Raw genomic sequence first — 4,806 nt, forward strand, 5'->3', positions numbered from 1 at the left:
CGTCATCCGCGGCATCCGCAACGGCGCTCCAAGGTTGGAGATGCCGTCGTCGCCACCGCCGTCTCCTCAATGGCAGCCGAGGAGGACGACGTACTCGTCCTCCTCGCACTCTTCTTCCTCGGGACCGGCGCGATCGACGCCGTCCTCGTCGTACGGTCGGCGCCCTACACCGTCCCCAAACGGGAGGTCAAGGAGGAGCCGGCGACGCCCGTCAACACGAGGCGTGGCGGCAGCGGCAGCCGGCGGCAGCAAGGGAGGCGCGGCGGCGCCTCCTCATCCCGAAGCCGGAGGTGAAGGAGGAGCCGGGGAAGCGTCGCGAGCGGTGCGTCGCCGGCGGAGTACGAGCGGCGGCAGCGGCTCATCGCCGGCAGCGACGACCCCGAGGACCGCCCGGGGCTGCGGGCGGCGTTCTTGGCGTCCATGAACGACAAGGACGCCTGGAGGGGCGACCTGGACGCGGCGATCGCCATGTCCATCCGCGACGCCGGCGAAGCCGGCCGGTGGACCTCACCGACGACGGCGAGGCAGGACCAAGCGGCTTGGTGAAGGACGAGCCCGTCGACGAGCGCGTCAAGCAGGAGGTCGTCACCGACAACATGTACAACTTCCAGCAGTAATACGACGCCTCCGGCCACCGCAAGTGGTTCTAGATTAGATTTAGTTTAAATTTAGTCAAATTTCGTTTGAATCTATGTAAGTTTGGAAGAATCTAATCGAATCTCGTTAAGTTTAAAATTTCCGAAATTTTGTTTGGGGGACGCGACTGGGGAGCGACGTCCCCCAAACGCGGCACGAACGAAACACGTCCCCCAAACGCTCAATCCGGCGCGGTTTGGGGGACGGTTTGGGGGACGCGGCTGGAGATGCTCTTATACTATGCCCCCCATATTTTGATACGAACTTTGACCATCAAGGATTCAAGGTGAACAGACAAATGCGAGTTAAATGCCATAAAAAAGTATACACAATTGGAATTTGGAAACTTCTTTGAAATGTGAATCAATGATATATTTTCTTATAGCATATAACTCATATTTTAATTGTCGAATTGATGTTCAACCTTAGACTCAAAATACTCAGGGCATTGTAATACCAAAATGGAGGGAGCATCTCTTAAGTTAATTTTACAGTATCTTATTTCAGTAAAAGTTTCTGTAATACCCGAAATTTGACCTGACGTTGCGTGGTTCTCATTCAAATTTTTGTTTCAAATAGCCAAACTGTTCAAATATCTGAAAACTAAATGAGCTTTCACGGCACAAGATCAATTACATTACCAACTTGCTAACATAAAAAATATTTGTGCATCACCAACTTACATACAAAATACTGGTGGTAAGGAGTAATATAATGGCAGTATAGTAGCACTCATAGCTTTGGGAAAATAACGAGTTGTTAGCAGCTGCCTCATCACTAAGAGTAGCATCACACCATCTCAAAAAAAGAGTAGCATCACACACATACTGGTGCATTATTCTAAGGTGTAATTTAATGAAAATACAGTAACACCCATAGTTTTCGGAAATTAGAAATACATTTTTTTTTCATATAGCAAAGGAAAATGATTCTGTTCCCCCGGGGGCTGCGACGCTCGCAACCTCCGGGTTGGTCGTCGTTCGATCAATTTGATCGTGAGGCTTTCGTCCGCGTGCATCTCCCGTGGGCAGAGGCAGTACCACGTACGTGGACCCCGCCACGTACTCCTCCTCCATTATTTTTCTCATGTGAACACGATGGCAGATCCCTACCAACCTCCCCTGCTCGTTGAGATGGGCCATGTCGCCAGCACTGCAGCTGCTCGCAGAGCGCCGCCGGCTGCCGCACCGCACGCGTTGCAGCTACATCCATGAGCGCCGCCGCGCTGGCTCTCACCCCCCCCCCCCGCGCCCGAGCACCTACTCCCTCACCTGCGCTCTGCACTGCTCGAGGAGATGGGCGAGGTAGGCGGCGCAGTCGACGGCGCGCCGCTCGCCGCGCGAGAGCTCGCCTGCCTCGACCTGCAACCGCGCGGAACCAGGACGATGCTGCCGAGGTTGGGGGCAAGCTTCGCCTGGGCGCCGTCCGCGTCGTCGTCCTGGACACCGCAATGGGGCGCACTCGTAGGGTCCCGCCCGGAGCTCACCCCTGCACGCGGCCGCACTGCATCCTTGTCGGTGCCCGTGCTGAGCCTCCCGTGTGCCCGGCCGCCTCCACCGGCCTCCTCCTCCTTCGCCGCGGCCGCCGACTGCGACGTGCCACAGCCGTCGAGGCCCTCCGCGCCGCGTGTGGCTGCCGGCGTCTGCAGGCGACTCCGTGCCTCACGGGTGTCCTCCGGCGAGCTGTTCCGCTGCAAGCCTGCACATATACGAACGCGCTGCCCCTGTCCCTCCCTCTCCCTGCCTCCTCGTCCCGCGGCGAGGGTGCCATGTGCCGCGCCAGCCTCTCCATCTTCTTTCCTCCTCCATGCGGTGTTGCGAGCGGCGGCCGGCGGTGCTACCATGGGCGAGCCAGGTTGCTGCCGACGGGGGCCCTTGTTGCTGCTGACGACGGGCTAAGTTGCTGCACACGGCGGTCCTCTTTGCTGCCGATGGCTTGCGACATGCACTACGTGGATTTTGCTGTCATATATAGATTTTCTTTTGCTACAACCGTTCTATGATTTTGCTATGTTAGTATATATATTTTACTAATAACTATTTTGGACCGGACTACCCGACGGCGCCGTACGGGTAGTCGATCTGTGCGGCGGGTGGTAAACTAGCATAATACGTGCATGTGGTAGGTTAGCAGGTCCGACGTGTTCTTGTCAGGCTCGCAGTGCATGCACTTGTCACACTGCATGCATCTCTCACGAAAAAAAGTGTGCATGTCGAGCAGTAGTACTACATGCGTCCATGGATCGCTTTCTCTGACACAAAAAAAAAATTTCAACCACATATTTTCATACGCATTACTAATTACCCGATTAATTATGCCTAGCTAGTAGTGTAAGTACCAGATTTAGTTGATACTAACTGCCAGATTAATTAAGCCTAATTACCAGAATTACTAGTTGTGAGCCAAATTAAGTTCAGTTGCCATGTTCAATTGTTACTGCTAATTGACATATTAATTAGGCTTAGTTGCCAAATTAATTATGCCTAGTCGCCCGGTTCGAATGCGAGATCCCAGATTAGGAGAAAAATTGACAGGTTCATTAAGCCTAATTGCCTGTTTAATTATGTTTCATTGCCAGGTTTAAACTAGTTACCAGATTAACTAAGTTTTAGACTTGAAAATGTGTAGCTCTAGCTGCAATACGAGGAATCTATCGTCCACAAACGAATTGATGCACATGCTCTCCAGGTTCACGTGAAGAAATCAAGAAAATATCTCAGCGAACAAAATCAAGAGGACGAACTGGTCCAGTACTCCTCGGCGCCGTGGTTTGATTTTCTCATCGGCGCGAGCCTTCCACGACGTGCTCGGCGGCGGAGGCCTCCACCGCAGCTCCGTGCTAGACCGCGACGGCGGCATCGAGCACTCCTCCGTGCTTGGCGGCGGCGACGGCCTCCCAGCCGCTCCATGATTGGTGGTGACGACGACCTCCACCGCTGCATCGTGCGGCGACACCGACCTCCCGCGCGGCTCCGAGCTCGGCGGCCTCCACCGCAGCTTCGTGCTCAGCAGCGACGGCGGCATCCATCGCTCCTCCGCGCTTGGCGGCGGCGACGACCTCCACGGCGACGGCGGCCTCCCGCGCTGTGTCCAAGTCATGCTTTTACGGAGAGACGTGTGTGGTCGTGGGGACTCGGGATAAGGTGGAGCTGAGGATAAGATGAGCGATGCGTTTTTTTCCCTAATAGTAACCGCCGCACGAGAGTTCGGGGATGCGGCGCTTATGTTTAGCTTTTCCCAACTATTTTTGGTGATGTATTGGGCGAAGTCTGTTTTGATACAATAGCAATGACCTCGCCACATATCTTGTAAAAAATGTTGTGATGCTATTTTTTTGCTATAATTATTTTGTTGTTTTGCTACTTTAGCATAGAAATTTTGCTATGAGGTCTTTGGCGATATCTTCGACAATATTTTCGATGATATTAGGTTTTGCTACATTAGCATTTTTCTACTACAATAGCATAATTTTTTGCTACCAGCTCTCCGGCGAAGTCTCCGGTGAGCTCCACCTTTTTATTTGATTTCGCGACTGAACCATTTTTTACTACAATGTAGCAAACAGCGGGTTATGTTTTTGCTGCCGGGAGGTATTTTTTTGCTACATTCAGTAAAAAAAGATCTAGCCGTTTAAGATGGCTGATCCAACGGCTGGCGACCCGGGGGCTGGGAAATCAGATCCCCCGGGGGACGCCCAGTAGTTTCCTATAGCAAATATGGCCAAGAGTAGCAGCACACATACCGCACGCACAAGTAGCATCACACACACCATATGCTTTATATAAGTAAGGAACATACAGTTCCCTTTTGTATACCCCTAAGTGTAGAATAGCACGACATGTCATGGTGCCACTCATACATCAGACCAAGGGATCATATTGAGCTCTGAGCAAAACAATTCACTAATTCAGCGATTCCTATGCCATTGTGTGTGCTTGTCACTGAACTATACCACTGGTTTAATGGGCACATAACATATTGTCTCCTTTTCCTGGTTTGTCAACTCCAATGTTAGTTTCTGAGCAAGAAAATTGATGTGTAGGTGTTTCATCGTGATCACATGTTCCCCTATGAATGGTGAAAATTGAAATAATGTGGATCACAATATTAATCACTACTAGCTTTGGTGTTAATAAGTATTATTTTGAATTGATTGATGTTTGACAAATT

Source organism: Lolium rigidum, chromosome 3 (assembly GCF_022539505.1).
Source record: "Lolium rigidum isolate FL_2022 chromosome 3, APGP_CSIRO_Lrig_0.1, whole genome shotgun sequence".
NCBI lineage: Eukaryota > Viridiplantae > Streptophyta > Magnoliopsida > Poales > Poaceae > Lolium > Lolium rigidum.